An 18,728-nucleotide genomic window follows, 5' to 3' on the forward strand; every position below is an offset into this window, starting at 1 on the left:
TAAATGCTGTTGTAGTAAAAATTGAAAATATGTATTTTCCTTCATTTAAATCTTCTATTCCAGTGTTTTTTAAAACAGTTAAAGTCATTTTCCTTTCTCCTAAATCCTCTTTAGTCAGCAAAATAGGGTGCAAAGTTGAAACAATACAGCAGTACTTAAAAGCAGCACCCTGAGGAGTTGTATTGTAAATACATTTGTAAGTTATATTTATATTGACTGTTTTTTACCAAAATATTTTGAGTCTGCCCTTGAGGCCTAGCAAACCGTGATGTACCGCATGCATTCCCTTGTGAAGAAAAACATTTTCCAATACCATTTCTTTGGGATATTTTGGAACATGTATTGTTTTCTATCAAATTTAGTAGCTAGCTGTCCTCTTTTTCTATGAGCTCCAATATTTCTAGGCATCTTGTGCTACTACCTCCACCAACTGTAAATCAATAGAGAAACAGTGGGAAGCAATGTGTACGTGGATGCATTAACAAATATGATCTCAAAAGAGCTAAAGAGAGAATGAAAAGGGTACATATAGAGGAAGAGCAGTGTCTGCCATAAAGCTATAATAAAAAAAGGGAAAACTTTGATATTTAAGTTTAAAAATAATAGCATAACATTAAAGGCTAAAGTAAAGTGTATGGGTGGATTTAACACCTCTTTACATACTCCTTTAATCTAAAGAAATGCTAACAGATATCCCATTTTGTTACAGAAAACCAACACACAAAAAACCAGTGAATATCTATGGTCGCCAGAAACATGATTCAAATGAAGCTGCACAACTTTTAAAGTGATAATATGTCAATGTTGAATTTGAAGCTTTTTTCATTGGACAAGACTGACCCAAAGATTATATTTACAGCTCTTAATAAGTAATGGCATTTCCTTCAAACCCGGTGCTGAATGATCTCTTTTCCTGTTTGTCAGCTTCTGTCTCGAGCAGCCTAAAGGTTAGAGTAACTGTGGTGTCATATCAGCTGGCAACAGCAGGCAGCAAATAGAATGTGGTATTATGTTCAAAGACTTCTCACACAAATAAGGCATTTATGTGCCTGATTCCAGTAAAACAAAGAGACCCGAGTGGTTTGTTTGCAGTTATTTTCCACCCAAGTTTCCGTAACAGTGTAAAAGCAACGGCAACAGCTGAGGGTCAGTCCAGGTGAACGTGTCTGCCTCTGCATAGATCCCCTCTGCAGCTCACCCAGACTGGCTGCCTGCTCTTTGTGTTTCACCTACACCTCTCTCTCTCTCTCCCTCTCTCTCACACACACACACACACACACACACACACACACACACACACACACACACACACACACACACACACACACACACACACACACACACACACACACACACACACACACACACACACACACACACACACACACACGATCCAGCCTTTCGCTCGTAACACAATGGTCAATGCAGAAAAAGCAACAGAGGGTTTGTTGGCCTCGCTGGTGGGCCAATAACAAGCTAGTATTACACAGAGGTCATCATTATCATAGCTGTGACAGCGCTGCATGAATGGAGAATGGAGATCAGGGATGAGGGGAGGGAGCGGAGGAAGGGAGAGGCCAGAGAGAGAGTAAAGGAAGAGGGAGATTAAAAAAAAAAGCCAGAACAAAGGGAAAATAAATTTGAAATTTGAAAGCAAGACAGTGGTTGCTTTTGTGTTTAGGAGACACACACACACACACACACACACACACACACCACATTAAACTCTGAAAGTCAACAGGCCACTGATCTGCTGCTCGTAATTTATAAATAAAGCACAGTTGCATGCAGTGTTATTTTGAGAATAGATATTTAAATGCATCTGATAGCAAACTACTTCTCCTTTTCATGTAAGGTTTGTGACATACGGCTGAAACGGTTTTATTTTGCCTACACTGCTTAAGGTAAATTATTGAAATCCACATCCAGCTTGAAAGGAATTTGTTTGGGATCGTTTCAGGTCACTCTCTCGGACCAGTCATCACACAGCTGATTGAATTAATCCTAATCTTAAATTGTCACCAGTTTGTTTATAGGCTCCATTTGTTGCTTTTTTATGAGGATGGCAAAGCTGTCATCACTATTGGACAATTCATCCCTACCGCTCCAGGACACCCTGTCTGTACTGTTCTGCTCCTTCAGTGACAGGCTGCTTCATCTCGGTGTCCCTCGGAACGATACTGCGGGTCCTTCCTTCCTTAAGCGGTCAGACTTGACCACCAGCACGGCCCCTTGGAGACCCCCACACAATACGGACTGTTCAGATCTTGTGCAATAAACGGCAATGTGCAATAAAGACACTTTTCTTGAAACACTGAGCAATAATAACCGTCATCATCATCAATCATAATTTGTATAATGTATAACTCCTTACATTACATATGTCACTACATTGTGAATCTGCTGCTTATCATTTATTTTTTTGCCATGGATGTGTACGCACTTATTTTTTGCTTTCTTTTTTTAAATTCTACTATAACCAATGTGTGTTTATCTTCTATATATTAACATCCTAGCTTATTCTGTGTTTCTGCATGCCTTTTTTACCTGCTATGTCACTTTTGCTGTAATAATTTCCCCGTTGTGGGACTAATAAAGGATTTCTGCTTCTGATTCTGATTCTGATTGAAAGAGTCTCGTCAGTGAGATCGTTCCTTACCAACACCCTGAGCTCAGTTGATCTTCTGGGTATATTTTACAAATCTAAGAAATACTACAGCTTCTTAATTTCTACATTTGGGGATATGTATGCAGCCTTTAAACATCAAGATATTCAATGACTTCTGGTGCCCAAGTTGATATATTTAACAGAAATGAGCATCTTAAGATACCTAACATCGTCTAAAACTAATATATTTCACATGCTTTCATCTCAGAGAATTCAAGCTTCGGAAACACACATACATACAGATGCACATTGTACTGTATGTAATGAATGCACAACCCACAGACTGACCCTGTCGCCTGGCTCTTCCCATCTTCTCACAGCCTTTAAAACAACAAAAGCTGATTGAAGTGCTCTAAAATGTTCAAAGAATCCTCGTTAAATCTAATATATAAAAAGAAACCACACCGATACACCAACGTGAAAGTGAAACACAAACAGAAGAGAAGAGGTGTACGATTCTTTCATGACAAGCATGTGCCTGTAGTTAGGGGAGACCGGAGGAGGAGGAGGAGGAGGGATGGACGGATGAAAGCTGAAGCAGAGACAGGAGGAAAGGACAGTCAGAAAAACTTCAAAAGGCTCTGGTGGCGTTTATTACTAACAGTTTGTTTTTGCTGCCTTGTGAGTTTGCTGACGCATCTTCTGGGCTCTTTCATATTTGAGGCGAGGGGATGAGGTTGTGTTCAGTTTCTGGGCCTGATGCACGATTATGAAATCTGATAGCATCTCATTATTGATGTGTTTGTGGGACAGCGGCGGCTCTCATCAAAGGAGTGTGTTCTGGGTTTTGTGTGTTTGCATGTTACACTGCATGGATTTGAAGTGCTGTTCTTAGAAATTATTAGTCGTGACTGTTAGTAAGTGCATGTTGGGTTTGAGTGTTTGAGTTCATGAATCCTGCTGTGGCACTTGTGTAAAAACTCCATGACTTTTCCAGGACTTTCAACAACCAAATAAGAGCACGACCATGACCCCAAAATGTTCTTCCACTCTGGTTTCTAAAAGGAGTCAACAGTCTGGTTTCCATACAGATGAAAATTCCCCTGAAAATTATTAATATCCTTAAATTCCCCCTTCTTGAGTGCACCTCCCAGATGCTTGTGATATTACCGAAATCCTTTCATGTAGTAATACCAGCATCCTCAAAGTGCACATCCGTATGAGGTGAACTGGGGTCATGCTTTGCGATTTGAGTGCGAACCAGAAAGAGGGACAGCAAGAACGACAGACTGCTTGAATGAATCCTAAACCAATATGTCAGCTGGACTCAAATTCACCAACCCAACGAGAAACCAACCCGCCTCACCAGCCGCCTCGGTGCCAGCTGGAAAACAGAGTTAGCCCCGGCTCAGATTCACCACGGGCCGGACCAGTGCCAAGGAGAATGGATTCACTTTAACGCTGGCAGATACAATATGTTCTTTGTGTTTGAAAAGCAGGAGAAAGAGATGGACAGAGAGAAAGAGAAGAAATGCAGGGTAAGGCTGGATGGCATCGGTGTGGACGGACTGGTTCTGGAATGAGCAAAGGACGGAGTGAAAGAGGAAAATGGTGGTTATGTTTTAAAGAGCAGGAAACCCAGTGAGAGCACCTGACGCACATGATAAGTATCAAGGGCTGCGCCACGTGCCGCTAAACTGCAGCCAAAGCTCTTTTCTGCAGGGGTGGTGATGGTGGTGGTGTGCTGAGGGGTGTGTGTACCGGCTAATCTCTCTTCTGAGTGGGCGCGCACTCAAAGCTGCTTTTGTTTCTGAGGGCTACTTTCACGAGGACGTACAATCCCCCTGCGTCCACTCCTCCCCTTCTCTTCGACTTCTCTTTTTTCTCCTTTTTATCTCCCCGTTGTTCAGAGCACACTCCTTCTCTCTGAAACACTGTGGGTGTTTTATTTGATTTACTGATCATTCTATTTGGACGTGACTGCAGGGCTGTGTGAAAGACAGAAAGGGAGTGTGCATACTTGCATGTTTGCATCCCCTATGGGGTCGTGCATGTCCTTGTGTGTCCACGCGCTCATGTGGGAAACACTGATGGTCTTTCATGTTGTTAGAAGGTAAAAAAAAGAAGCCATAAATCGAAACAGCCAGAGAGACGGTTGGGCGCGGGAGAGGCTTTGATGTCGTGTCGGGGGCACATTAGCCTTTTTCACGTTGAGAGATGTGAGGGCCGGGGAAATGTTACCGCAAACAAAATAAATATGCAGCATAAACAAGCCGAAAGAGATGAATTATGAGAAAGCTGCCAAGAGATGAAGCTGCTGTCAGCTTGGAAGAAAATGGGCGTGGGTGTGAGAATGCTTTTAGCTTCCCTGTGTATATGAAAAGAATATTTGAAAGTACCACAATAATGTGTGACCTTGAAAGAAGATCTAAACACATGCAACATAAAAACCTTACATGAGAATTTATTTGGACTGGAACAGAAACCGTTATGTTTGTCTTTAATGAAAACTGTATGGAAAAAAAACATCATATGAAATAATAATTATTTTACTTTGATGGAAGATTGAGTTCTATTATTCTGTATATTTGGTTCTCCATCAGAGTTTGCCAAATGTTAACTCCTAACTGTAAGTAGAAAAAAATGCCAAATTGTGGTCAACAAGTTAGAAAAAGTTGATGAAATACAAAAACAAACTCAAATGTCCATGACCATGTGAAACCCTGAAAAATATTACACTGTCTCTCCATAAACACTTCCACATCCTCCAGCATATCTCCAGTAAGCTGTCATCACACGCAGCTATTCTGGCTGTCAGACCAAATCGATAAAAGAATAAAAAACACTCAAAATAGCTTTCTAGCATGGAAAGACAAGTAAACACACTAGAGGGACGAGGAAGGGCGGAGGGGTGAGAAGAGAGGGTGGAGGGAACAAGCAGTTGCCTGATGGACCATTTGTCTTTAAAGACAGCTGGACATGATCTGCTCCTAACTGGTCCCCAGTGTGGTGGCCCTCATGAGGACATAACATGGCGTCCAACACATTTTACCACTTTAATTTATGTCCAAATAAGAAAGTAGAACAGTAAACAGTAAATGGCACAACAAATCTTCCCACACTTCAGAGTTTTGGTCATGTTTCAACACACACATACATTTAATTTAATACAAACATATGCTCACAAAAAGCGTAACAGAAAGAAGTGTGCACACAGACAAGAGCAGTTTCTAGTCCTCTTCTCTTCAAGGAATCATTTCAACACATCCAATGAATGTGGGAAGATGAATAGCCGTCACATGACTCAATCAGGACAGTTTGATTACATTCCCCTGTCTCCTTAGAGCTAATAAACAGCTCAGCAGTGTGACACAACTCCACATTTCATCAGTGAGGCAGCAATGACCCAGAGGGATAAAACTGCTGTGCGCACACACACACAGAAATCCTAACATGCAACTCTACAAATATGAACGGAGATTGACACATGCAGCACCAGAGTGTGTGTGCTTAAAGGTAATCTGTCAGTCGCCTTGTCCACACTACTGTGTATGTGTGTGTGTATCCTTGTGTTACGGCACATGAGTGTTTGTGTTTGCACCTCGCAAAGCGATTTCGGGTTTGCATCGAGGGTGTGGCCTCGCATGGGCTCACACAGGGGAGTCTTTATAAAATGAGGAACCCCCTGCCCCTCCTTGTCTTCTCACTGCCAGCTGCCACAACCACCAAATGCCCCCCAAACCCTCAAACACACACACACACACGCAATCCCCAGCCTCCCCCCCCCCCCCCCCTCCTGTGCCAGGCTGTGGTGGCAGCCAGCGTGGCATCGTCAGTCACCGGGGAGGTGCCATGTTACTACGGCCACTGCTGTAGGTCGGCCACACTGAGGCTTTGTTCTCGTCATCAATAGGCCAGTCAGCCTGATATTATAAATGACAAGGGGCGTGCCAGCACTTTGGTCTAGGTTCATGGCGACTATTGAAACGGATACTAATGGCATCATGGCTTCTGCACAGGAAATACTTTCTCTCAACAACACAGATGGTGCTGTTTTTTGATGAATTAAAATACCAACATATGGTACATGTAAACAAAGCACTGCTGCAGCCAATAATAATTCACATTTTACATTAATCTGATAACAAAAGAATGTAGTCAATAGTGAATGAGGCCTTCACAAGACAAACGGATAAACCCTTCCATTTGAAAGGCTAAAATCAATTAGTTGTCAATCGCCTAATTCATTACTTAACTATATCTCACCCAAAAAGTATTTTTAAAAAAGGAAGGATGCTGATATTTCATAAAAATCAAGCTGAATAGCATAACATGTTGATTTATAATCACAAATGCTGGTATGTCTGTGTTGAGAAGCAGTGTTTATAGTGCAGTAACACTAATGTCTACAGCTCCCACTCAGGTATTACTCATTTTATTTTCCACAGAACGATCCAAACTGTGAACCACACAGCTCCTTAGACACCAGAGAGACACAACACAACACGCGATGTAAACAAGAGTTGTCTGGGTACAGTTGAGGGAATTAAAGATCCCCCCCTCCCACCACCACCACCAGCTGTCTGCCCTGCCCAGACAGTGGCCCAGTGCCTGGTGCCACGGCCCGACGCCGTGCCAGCTGATCCTCGGGCGCAGCAGTCGGCCTGACCCCAACCAACCCCCTTTCCCCTTTTAACCAGCATTAAAGCCATTATTTCAGATAGAGAGCCTTATTATGCTATATGCCCACAGCTGGCCTCACACACACAGACAGACAGGCAGACAGAGAAGAGGAGATGCCATAGGAGAGCGTTGAGAGACAGAAAGAGCAGAAAGTGAAGAGACATCTTGTCGCCCGTTTCCAAATATAGCATCCTGGTCCCACTCAGCCTCTTGTTTTTGTTATGGTGCCGTTTTTCATCATCAAAGATGTGCACATGAGAAGTGTACTCTCTCAGTAGGGACGTTTGTTTGGCTTTTTGAGGAGTGATGTTTTGATGGCGTCTGAGGGGGGATGATTATGCAGACTGGAGACGTCTGGTTGGCTGGTGACAGTGTTTGGAGAGATGCGATTGGTCAGAGTGTCCGGGGAAAACTCTGCAGAGGTCACCGGGTCTAGGAAGCTTTCAGGAGTACGCTCGTTTAATGACAAATTATAAAGAATGTTAGAACATGTGAATGAAACAGCTTCCTTGTGGCATTACCAAATGCAGCTGGACTGAGAGCTGGACGGATTGCTTCCCGTTTACAGTGGACAAAAGTTGTCTGGTGTTATTCCAGAGCCAAATTTCATCATAATTCCATCAGCTCTGCTTGATGACCCAACATTCTTTCCTGAAAACCAACACTGGGCCTCTGCCAGGCCCGGCAGACAAAACAAGACATGAAACTGATAAGGCCAGATGAAACTATTCCACTCATTTGGCCATTCACTGCGGCCTGCCTGATATCCTCTGCTCACTACCTCTGCCTTAGAGCTGCTACTGTATCTGAGTGTGAAGGTTTTTCTTGGTTTAAAATAGGATTCAATTAAAAGAAAATCTTTACTCAAATTATGGTGACAGTGAACACAGCTAGCATAGTCCTTTTTTTTTTAGCTTGTCTTCCTTTACATTTTTAAGTTTGCACAATGAAAGGTCATGCTACATTTGCAAGTAGTGGTTTCTGCTTACACTGGATGTTTATGGAGCACTCAGTTTCATTCTTTTGATAGTGAAGAAAACTTCTACAGATGATAATTATGAGGCATGATCTTTAATCTAAGGTTTCTTACCACATTAAAAGGGTGTCACATTGGAGGTTATGCTGAAACACATTATGTGTGTCCTTGGGGTCTGTGTTTAATTGAGTTATACTTTTCAAACTTTTGATCACTATCAGGAATAGTGTGAAACCATTGGCTGGGCTTCTTTATCGCGTCATCTTACAAAAAAGCAGCTCCATAGCAACATGAACAATCAAAAACTCCACAGGAAACCTTGAAGGTAACTTAACAACTGTAAAATACCAAGGAAAAAATACAGAAAGTGTGATTCATCCGGAGTCTTTTTGCCAACAATTTCCTGCTTGAGTGCAGCCCTCCTGTGTGTTTCCAGAATCTCAGGTATGCCAATAATGACCCGGGGAAGTGTGTTGGCCGCCAGCATTACCTTGTTTTTAACCGTCGCATTCCCTACGTGGTAACTCATATCTGATCGCTCCAGCACAAACAGGAAGGTATTTGATCACAGCATCAGTAACTACTTTCAATTCAGAAATAAGGAAAGAGAGAGAGAGAGAGAGAGAGAGAGAGAGAGAGAGAGAGAGAGAGAGAGAGAGAGAGAGAGAGACGGAGACCGAGAGAGAGATGCACAGCTGCCGGGGTACAATTGCCCTCACAGTACCTAGTCACTGTCATTTGAGAAGGCCAATTGCCTCTTGTCATCAGGGTAAAAGCGAGTAGTGGGGAAAGACACACACGCTAGCACCCTCTCACACACACACACACACACACACACACACACACACACACACACACACACACACACACACACACACACACACACACACACACACACACACACACACACACACACACACACACACACACACACACACACACACACACACACACACACACACACACATTAAGATAGAGGCCTAGTGAGCGAGCAGCCTTGAGTGGGCAATACAGTGCTCATACCAGAGCTTTAACATCAGCGTTAACAACACACTCATTAATTTTGATTCATAGCGCGGCCTCAGTTGGGACTTAAATAGTTTGGAGAGCATGAATATGACAATTCAGGCTTTGGTTTAGCCGGAGACACAGGCTCTATGTGACGATGGGGCTTTTACAAAGTCTACTGGTATGTAAATCTTGTGTATATATATGAACACGCTTGCCCACAACCCCAGTCATACACACACATACCCTTAAGCCATCAAACACACACTCAGACATATGCACAGTACAAACACTGAAGCACACGCCCTCTCGTCCACCTGTTGTTCCCCCTGCAGCTATGTGGAACCCTCCCTCATTCTTCTAGCCTCCAGCTGTTGGGTTTGGGGCGACAGACGCACAAAAGTACACAGCCCCCCCCCCCTTCCTTCTGCCTGCTGCAAACCAGACTGGGTAGTATTTTTAGCTTGTAGTAAACAGAGAGGCAGGCTTTCATCAAACACAACCCCCTGCCCCTTCTCTCTAGCTCTCTGTTTTCCCTGCTTCTCCATCTCGCACGATCTCCTCCGTCACTGTCCGTCCCCCTCAAAGGAAGCAGTCAGGACGAATCACAGCCTTCTTTTAGATGCCTGTTGATCCAGAAGAGGGGAGGAAATGTGGCCCTGTTCAGGAAATGTCTGCAGGTAGCTAAATCTTTTCAAGTGCTTTGCTGAATTAACTCTTTCTATTTTTAACAGCCACACCGCCGTGGCACACTGTGCCCACTGTCAGCGAGAGTGAAACACATAAAGAGGCATGTTTGCTGCTGCCACGGTTACTACAGGGCCTGCTGGAAATATATAGTACTTATACCTCTTTGCCCCCAAACTCAGTCTATTTTGGGTTTAGTAAATAGAGAAAAAATAAGCTTGCGGGTAAATGCGAAGCATAAGAGTAAGAGGAAAATGTAACTTCCACATCCATGGCCGTGCGTTCATCACTTAGAGTGGAAAAAAAAGGAAGACTAATTTGATGTTGTGCAATTTTCTCTCGGGTGAGCACATGCGATGATTAGGGAGGGGGAAGCCACCCAAGTTGGGCAATAGTGGCTGAATGCCACTCCTCTTCACAGATTGTGGTTTATAATAGAGGGAAAAGCTCAGTGTCACACATCACGCCACTTGAGGTCACATTATCATGCCGCCCCGGGCAACATGACTCAGACGGAGCCAGCAGAGCGAGGCCGATGTATTCCGCTCTGATCAGAGCAAACTCAGACCTCCCCGAGATTTTGTTGAGTCTGAACTTGGGCAAACTTGTCCAACTATCTGCTGCTAAAACGCATGCAAATGAAAAACCCAAATGATCCTCGTTTTATTTGTTCTTCACTGCAGTATATTTAACTACATTTAAGACTAGAGTTATGTTTTATCAAGGGAAAACTTAAGGGACATAACGAAATGAAAGTCCCTCACATCTGAAAACCAGACTAAATGAGATTTCTTAAAATTTCAATGGTTTTAATATACAGGCAACAAGTTATAAGCATATTTTTTCCTTACTGTGCAATGCCATGAGCAGCAAAAATATCAGATTTTATGATGCACGCACAGATTAAGCGATTTTCCATCAAACACTAAAAGGCACAGTTAAATTTGATGCTGGTTCTTACATAAATCATCCAGCCAGTCGCTTGCAGCTTTATATTGAAACTCCTCTGGATGGTTGATTGTTTTTTTGACTATTCCTCCAAAAAATATTACAAAATTGAAATAAAAAAAAGGTGGAGCAAATGTCTATATCTTGATCTGTAATCTGAGTTACAGTGAACTCTAGCAGTCTGTGCCAAAACTTCAAACAAATATAAACGATTTCCTGAAGCTACTTCACAATAAAACATCAACATGATTTAACATTTGACAGTTTTCAATAAGAAAGAGGATCAGATCACATTTAATTGGCAGCAAAATCAAGCGTTCGTACGACTGCAGGGCATTATTAAATGTAATAACAGATAAGACTGATAAAATAAAGTAAAAAAGTCAAGTGCTTTGGGATCAACCTGTAATCCCAGTAAATCCAATGTTGCCACAAGAAGTCCTGCTAATTAAATAAATTACAACCTTGGTTAAAAGCAAATTCCACAGGTGCTAAATCTGTACTTTCATGGTTTAAATTGTACCAACACATTCCTTGCTTCCTCAATATATGCTTGCAAAAGTGTCTTTGCTAATGAATATTAACTTGAGCTCTCCAAAGGGCCAGAAGTCACAAGAGGGGAAAAGATTAGTGTTACATTTAGAGGACAATACTAGTCACACAATGGCCCTCGGTGTAAGTCAGAGTGGGCCAGTTATGTTTTGTCACTTCCCAGCATGAGTAAGCAGGAGTCCACTGGCCTCTGCTTCCTCAAAATATACCCTGAGTCAGGAGGTGGCTAATGAGACTCATCCCCTGCTAAAGTGTGTGGGCAAAATCATGTGTATGGAGGTTCCTGAAAGTCATAACTCTTTCCCTGACAGACACATATACTGTCACACATCTACAAGGCCCTGTCTGGTGACACAGCACTAATGGCAGCAAGGGCGTATTGTGAAAACAGAGAGCTGTATGCTTTGCTGGTTCTCGGCAAGGCCGGAGGGTCTGAACTCTGATCCTGATTAACCTCTCTGTAGCCAACCCCTCGCATCCGGACCCCTCCTCCTGGCAGCACATTCGACTACCTGTGATGATGTTACAAGATCAGCGGCGGTCGTGGTTCGTGCACACAGAGGATCAGAGCACTTTCAGTTCCTCTTTGAGTCAATATAAGCATGAATCAGAAAGGAAGGGTACAATGTATACACTATACATTTACAATTCAGGCTTAAATGAATGCTTGTTCAAGACTTCAAGATACCATTAAATAGTTAATGCTATGTTTATGTGTCCTCAAAATGTATAATCCTAATGCTGTTTGAGTAAAACATTGGAATTGGTCTACTTTGGAGGGGCTTGATTACATGTGTGTAGTGGAGGGCTAAAAAGGGAGAGGACTGTTACTAGCTAATGAGTCATTCTAATTATAATGGAAAGAAATCCCACCCCATTAAACACTAAAGCCTCTCGTTCCTTCGCATTTTTATTTTAAGGAATTACACAAGCTTTTATCCCGGGAAGGAAATAATTAGGATAGAATACCTATCTAAATGGTTGGATAACAACAACCGGTTGCAAATAATGCGTTGAACCATCAAGAAATGTCATGTCGTTGCATGATTATGTATAACAGTGTAGTACTTAAATAACTATTCCTTTTGAATTGACTTCTATTTTCACATTTTTAAGATCAAATGTACAATGCGAAAATGATTAGAAATGATCAATGGATTATTCAATAATGAAACAAATGTTAGCAGTTATATTAAAGTGTAAGTAAATCAAACTGCGGAAACAAAAGCTATGTATATTAATTTAATTCAGATGCAAAATATAGGGAAATGATGATGACACTTAGAAGAACAAGGATAGCAGATTAAATAGTGTATAGAGTATAGACCAATCTATTGTATACAAGTTGCTGTAATGTGTTTTGCCCTTCTTCTGCCCAGAAAGGTCAGAAATGAAACCACAGCTGTAAGCATAATAAACATGGCTGTGATGCAAATAAAAAAACACCCACGAGACCAGTGGCTAACTTTAGATAATTGGTTGACCTCCAATCATAGGAAGGATGTCTATCCGACTACCCGTCTACGGATATATAAAGGTCAAGAAACAACCCGGCATTGTCCAAACCATTTCTTTTAATTCTGGGAAAATAAAATGATTCAACCAAACACTGTAAACAGCCGAGGTGCCGGTGGGAGCCCAAGTGCAAATAAACACCTCAGGAAGGAAGACGGAGCGAATGCTTTTCCGGAACAAATCCTTATCCAAACAGAAAGACAGACAGGGGCTTGTTTGCCTCACTGGCCTCTTGACCTGGGCTTTGTGGCAGCAAACTCTGAGATTTGTTGTGGGGTTAGCGAGATAGCTCAGCAGCGAGCAGTGATGGAGTGAGAGTTGATGGCATGCATTAACCCCGCTACCTGTTGTGATTACTTATTAGGATCATACATACGATCCATCCCCACCGTTCCTACAACCTCTGCCTGGTATAAACCACAGCAGCAACAAAAGAGTGCTTTCCGGAGGATTGTTACTAAAGATTGTTTGTTACAAATCTGCGAAAGCATTCTGACTGCCGTACTCTCCCTGCCACTCAAGCCTGAGATAAGAGGAACACTATTTACTTTGTGTCATTGCTGAAGGCTTGTCACTTATCCAGAGTGTGGGGGGAATTCTGGCATGGCAAATATGTTTTAGGGCTATCACTCTTACTTAATTGAAAGGCTAAAGACATCTTGAAAGCGTTTCAAGGGGACAAACCTCTTCAGGGCAGGCAGATATATTTCACGTAACCATATAGCAAACCTAACTAATTCAATTCAAAATACTTAATTGGTCCCTTGAGGGGCAAATCAAGGCAAACAAGCGTGGAATCAGAAACACACAGACGCTCCATGTACACACTGAAACATTTAAAGACATATAGATTGAATAAGCCTTTTACTTTATCATGTTATCATGACTTAAAATAAACACGCAAAATAACATACAGCTTGTTTGGTTGTTAAATAAGTGAATGCACACGACTTCATTGGACTGGAGAGAGGGATTTGCCTAAGCTGCTCTGTGTCGCTTCACGAAGTGCTATAATTTACATCATCAACTTAGTTGGTTACGTCTGACTTATTAAAATATTCTTTACATTAGATACACAGTCTGATTTGAGGATTACTTCATCCAAATGGCACACAGACACAGTCACGATTGTCGTAAAGGTGAAAGAATATGGACTGCAGGCTGAGGGACGTGCTGACTTTATGTGTGTGTTAAGAGGCCTAGGATCAGATTTAGACCTGGTCCCTCTGGGCTATAAAGCATGGTGTTGGATCATTACTCTGCTGGGCGTGAAGGGCTCAGTACGGGGAGAGGGAGGGATGCTCTGCAGCAGGAGCATGTTGTTTATTTCCTCTACTTCTTTCTTAAGTCTTCTGTTCGTTGGTGAACTTTTTGTTTTTTTACACAGGCTCTCCCTGATATTTTGTTTAAGATGTATTGATTTCCATAAAACAAAAAACTGTTCAATTTTATAACTTCATATCTTCAATAATAGTGGATCCCCGGTCTCCTTATTTCTTCTCCATGTCCTTTTAATCCTCTATAGTATTTCTGCCCGTTCATTATGACTGAATGGAATTTACAACTCTGCTTTAATGCCATGGGTGTGAAATAGTACAATATTCCCATTGCACGACACTTTAAGTCAATTTTCTATTTTATTTATTTCATTAGCATAAAATAATTGTAAGACTGTTAAAGCCTCATAAAAATAATATTTGAGAACAGGTCCTTTTTGACCCTTTTGTGCAAATTGTTTTGTATGTGATATGTGTTAAACAGGCTTTGCTGCTGTGATGGACAGATGCTTATTTCTGCATAAATTAAAGGTAAATACACAGTTGAAAAACATCTGCGAAACACAAGTTGGGTGCATCAATAAGCAAGTTGAATTGATCTCATCGCACCAGCAGCATGTGTCATTTGTTTTAGTAGAATAAGAAATTTTAAAACCAATGTTCAACTATAAAACTCTCTAAATCCACTGACTTTTCTCCAGCTTGGGAAGACATCAGGAGGCTCTCTGGCTGGCCTGCGGTGAAGCAGAGGGTTATGGCTCTGGAACGTATGCAGACAGACACACAGGTGGTGTTTCACTCTCACTCTGGGGAGAAAATGACCGACTGGGCTGCCTCTGTCCTCGCACATCTGGAGGGGGGCTGAGTGGAGGGAGGGGAGGGCGTGCGGAGAGGAGAATGGCAATGACGCAAAGACAGAGTGTGTCACTGAGTGAAGATGGTGGCATGATTTGTGTGCTGTGGTTTTGATGTCTTCATTTTTGTGGAAGAGGGGGCCTGTGTGTGAAGAGCGAGGATAGAAATAGAGAATGATCTCCATTAAAAAAAATGTGGTGGTTGTTTTTTATTTATTTACCGCTTTAAAAACATTAAAGTTTCCCCGAAATGCTTGAAGAATATATGCATGTGCCGTTTTACAAAACTTATGCTATACAAGTAAAAGCAATTTATATTTTTGTATTTATGTTGCCTGACGCATATTGTGTACTTTATGAAATTATTTTATTCTTGCTGTATTGTGCGTTGCTATTTTCTATTTTAAAGTACGGTTTCTGCCATGTCCTTTATTTAAGTTAATGGAAAAACAAAGAAGGAATGTGAGACTGGTAGAAAATCAACAGCGGTAAATGAGAACAGAGACAAAGAATGGAAAAAAAGACTGAAAGACATCAGAGGAAACAGATGAAGAAGCAGAGAAAAGAAGGAGGGAAACAGTCAGAGACAGAGAGACAGATGTTCCAGGGCTGCTGCTCTGCCAGCCGAGTGGCACTGAGGCGTGCAGCTGCAGCTCTGGATGACAAATCATTTCCCAAAGATCTGCTTAAAAAACGGTCAGCAAATTTCCAATTATTTATGTGCAGAGAGCTGATTACCTGTCTGCACAAAGATGACTAACACTGCCTCAATACCAACAGGAGGGATCCTTTGCAACAGAAGCCTTTTATATGCATGAATTTAGACATGGATACATGAGCTGCTGATGACTGTACACAGAAGCACCCAAACCTCAACCTAAAAGAGAAGGAAAACTAACAAGACGAAAATGAATGATAAGTGTCTTGAGATTCCTTTTAGGTTTGACTTGAGTAAACACATAAAAGTAATGAATGTGATAGAGGAGCGGGCCAGGCCCTTTAACTTTATTTTTCCTGCGCTGCCTGGTGAGCGGGGGTGCCGGTGAGGAGCAACCGCTCTTCATCTTTGTGTGTTGGAGTGCACTTCATAGAGGGCCGCTGCTACGTTTGGCAAGGGAGGGGTCCCCCTTCTCACAGCTGTGCAAATCTTCCAGCGGATCATGTATGTGTGTGTGCGTTCGTTTAGGCACCAGCACCTGTACAAAATCTCCTCGTCTCATCTCGGAGGCCCCATGAAGAACTCGACACCAGGTCCGGCTCAATAGCAGGCTAGCACCATCACATCGTCCAAAAGCAACAGCGGGGCCGGGGGGCCTCCGGAGCTCCTGTGGCACGTGCCTGCCTCTCCCCGAGCTCATGACCCAAGATGGAGTTACGGGGTTTAGGGGAGGGATGCCGGCTTGTTGGCCCCTGGGCTCTACAGGCACTGCACTCGTTGGCTACCCCCGGCCCCATCAAAGGCTCCACCGGGTGGAGAGGGGAACACGGTCGGACCTCCGGCTCATTGTTTTTCTCTCGCACTGGTAGCTGGGAGCATTAGTGTGTGAGAGGGGTCACATGTTAAAGGTGGGTTGAAGAGAAGGGATAGGAAAAAGTGGAGGAACACCAAACTAGGAGCTAAAGTCTGACAGAAAAGTTAATTAGGAAATGAAAATTGCATGGAGAATGTGCAACATACACAACTCCACTACTGGACAGCAAGTTAAACATATAAATGGATGGGCTGAATCTCTCTTTTAAAGACATCCTGAGAGAAATCCATGAGAGAAATAGCTACAAATGTAGAAGAAAAAAAAGGAATTTGAGTGAAAATTCCATTCATTTTCTTCTATTCTTAGTTTAACTGAACTGAATAATGATACATCCCAGTAACATAAACTCTCTCAAGTTATCATACTGCACAATTTCATGCCTGAGTATGTGCAAACCATACTCTTGACACAAAACATCTGCATTTATATCAACTTAAACATTTACAGATCCCACACAAAAATGACTCAAGTGGCACGGCTTCTCAGCACAGTTTCTCAGCATAACAGGAATTTCATCTTGGCATAGCTTACAGTTTTTTAATACAAGAGTCCCACGGCTTTTCTATACAAAACACCTCAGGAGGAAGGAGGAGCCGGGTAGAAGATAATACTGATTTACAGAAAGCGGTATTTGGAGGAATGTTTGAATGACTACATGGAGAGGCTACATGGGAATGTTCTATTTCAGTGTCAGCCCTATTCTGGGAATAGATACAACTCCAGTCATAACAATGGCACGCTCACAAGATGGCTGATAAGATGCCGGTTGGATGAGCTCAGTCTGGGGAATGTGCGCGTGTTTACGTGACAGAGAGGCGACAGGGAACAAGAGATGGTGCAAGAGAGGAATCAGACAAAAATCCAGAGGAAAAAAGCCCACATTGAAAAACTGGATTGCTTGTGACAGTGAGCAAATAGAGAACAAGCGGAGGTGACTGAAGTTTGGTGACACATGGGCTGTGTAATGGGTAACTGACGTCAGAGCCCCGTTTAGGTTTGATGTGAGCTTCCTGTTGGAGAGGTTTCCACACTACGAGGAGGGAGGGGATGGAGTCTTATTTGTCACTTGTTTGTTAAAAAAAGTGTTGGCTCCCGCTCTTACTAAAAACATCCAAGTTCACCATAGATACAACATTTTTTCATTTAAAAAACAATATGGAAGTATGGGAATGCTTTGCAGGCAGGTTTGGGGATTTTTTACACCTTTTTTTGTGTGGTTCAAATACAGTTCAAATCCAATGTCTTATCACATAAATTAAGGTAAAGCCCAGTATTACAGCTCTGGCACCGGTCCACTGTGTATCTCCACAGGTCTCCTTAACCTGTTTTATTTCCCACTCTCTATCATTCTCCTCCTTCGCTAGAGATTTAACAATGTTCCTCTTATTGTGAGGCATTCATCTGTTTTATGCAGCACTGGGGTGTAAATCAGAGGCCTGAAATGCCCTCTCAATCTGGGAACTCCTCCTCTTCAAAACTGGCCCTGTGAGCTGGAGATGAGGTGATTTAATATCAGAGGGAGCTTTGTCTTACCATGCTGTGCCACTGACTTCTCTCTGCACCACTAAAAGCTGATGCTAAGTCCAGCCTGCAGCTGAAAGAGGGAGGAAAGCAAGGAAGGGAAGGGACTGTTAATGTATCGTTCTTGATCTATTTTAGTTCAGATCTAATTATTTATATCTTATACATTATATCATTGTATGATGCATTTATTGCTTTAAGTCAAAGGGGCATTGCTGAGGCATTCGCAAGTGGGTAACATTAAGAACATAACAAGAAGGGAAAACTCTACTCTACTCTGCTTTAGGTCAGTGTTTACGGATGATGTGAAGTCACCACATCATCGGGCACAATAAACTTACAGAACGGAGGGAATGACGTGGCCTAATGGAGTGACCACCCACCTGACATCATTGCGTATTGTCACACGCTGGCACATGACAAGCCCCCTTCTGTTGAGTCCGTGTCACCAACACACAAACTTGGCACTCCTCGGCCGACGTGCCCTCACTCCTCATGCCAAGGAGGTGTCCGAACACTCAAAGCCACAAAAGAGCCAAGAGAGGCCTTAATCAGCCCTATTAACAC

The 18,728-nt window shown here is 42.5% G+C and overlaps 1 protein-coding gene and 1 long non-coding RNA gene across 2 annotated transcripts in view; one reads left to right on the top strand and one right to left on the bottom strand.

Moving 5' to 3' along the window:
* The window catches only part of kcnq1.2 (potassium voltage-gated channel, KQT-like subfamily, member 1.2), a 149,732-nt gene that overhangs the window by 7,227 nt on the left and 123,777 nt on the right, over positions 1–18,728 (bottom strand). The window lies entirely within an intron of this gene.
* LOC134877487 (uncharacterized) lies at positions 9,811–15,110 on the top strand. The gene is made up of 3 exons (XR_010167583.1): positions 9,811–9,955; positions 14,739–14,785; positions 14,956–15,110. It is a non-coding gene; the product is annotated as an uncharacterized LOC134877487 (long non-coding RNA).

The sequence above is a fragment of the Eleginops maclovinus genome, chromosome 2 (assembly GCF_036324505.1).
Source record: "Eleginops maclovinus isolate JMC-PN-2008 ecotype Puerto Natales chromosome 2, JC_Emac_rtc_rv5, whole genome shotgun sequence".
Taxonomy (NCBI): domain Eukaryota; kingdom Metazoa; phylum Chordata; class Actinopteri; order Perciformes; family Eleginopidae; genus Eleginops; species Eleginops maclovinus.